Source organism: Giraffa tippelskirchi, chromosome 2, assembly GCF_054371585.1.
Source record: "Giraffa tippelskirchi isolate mGirTip1 chromosome 2, T2T-mGirTip1v1.2.pri, whole genome shotgun sequence".
Taxonomy (NCBI): Eukaryota; Metazoa; Chordata; class Mammalia; order Artiodactyla; family Giraffidae; genus Giraffa; species Giraffa tippelskirchi.
In genome coordinates, this window is record NC_137276.1 from 229,994,017 (window position 1) to 229,995,203 (window position 1,187).

General features: G+C 43.8%; 1 pseudogene; it reads left to right on the plus strand.

Annotated features, from left to right (window-relative positions):
* The first annotated feature begins 384 nt into the window (after positions 1-384).
* LOC145532540 (large ribosomal subunit protein eL21 pseudogene) lies at positions 385-870 on the plus strand (annotated as a pseudogene).
* Positions 871-1,187: the final 317 nt, after the last annotated feature.

Sequence of the window (1,187 nt, forward strand, 5' to 3'; positions counted from 1 at the left end):
GACGGATGATGGTGCGAGTTGCACAACCATGTGAACGCACTTAGTGCCTCTGAGCCATACAGTTAAATAGGGTGTGAATAGTGTGTTTTATATTATGTGGCTTTTACCACAATTAAAGAAACATTAAAAAAAAATCATGCTGAAGAACATTTAGTGTTTTGTTAAAGCTCTTAGGCTTCAGGATGCTCTATCAATGGCAAAATGTCAGCTAAAAATATCCCCATCAAGTCATTTGGATTCTTTCGGATTCCTAGTCGCTCAGTCATGTCCAACTCTCTGCCACCCTATGGACTGTAGCCCGCCAGGCTCTTCTGTCCATGGAGTTCTCCAGGCAAGAATAGTGGAGTCCTTTCGGCTGGAACGGCCACCTTCTAGTAATTCGCCAAAATGACCAACACAAAGGGGAAGAGGAGGGGCACCCGCTACATGTTCTCCAGGCATTTTAGAAAACATAGAATTGTTCCTTTGGCCACATACATATGACTCTATAAGAGGGGTGATATTGTAGATATCAAGGGAATGGGTACTGTTCAAAAAGGAATGCCCCACAAATGTTACCATGGCAAAACTGGGAGAGTCTACAATGTTATCCAGCGTGCTGTTGGCATCATTGTAAACAAACAAGTTAAGGGCGAGATTCTTGCCAAGAGAATTAATGTGCATATCGAGCATATGAAGCACTCTAAGAGCCGAGACAGCTTCCTGAAACGTGTGAAGGAAAAGGAGCAGAAACAGAAGGAAGCCAAAGAGAGAGGGACTTGGGTTCAGCTGAAGCGCCAGCCGGCTCCACCCAGAGAAGCAGCCTTTGTGAGGACCAGTGGAAAGGAGCTCGAGCTGTTGGAGCCCATTCCCTATGAATTCATGGCCTGATGGGTGTAAAAATAAAGACCTGAACTGTACAAATGTTTCTCTCGATTGAGAAGAGGTGCTGTGTCCAAATTCAGTGGGTGATGTCTTTTCAAGTTTACTGCTTTTTCTTCCTGAAAAACGTAAGATAGTTTGTTGTTCAGCATGCTCCATTGGTTAATAAACTGTCAGATATTATTCATAAATTAAAAAAAAAAAAAAGGATACTGGAGTATGTAGCCACTCACTTCTCCAGGGGATCTTTCCGACTCAGGGATCAAACCCAGGTCTCCTGCATTGAGGGCAGATTCTTTACCGTCTGAGCCATCAGGGAAGCATCA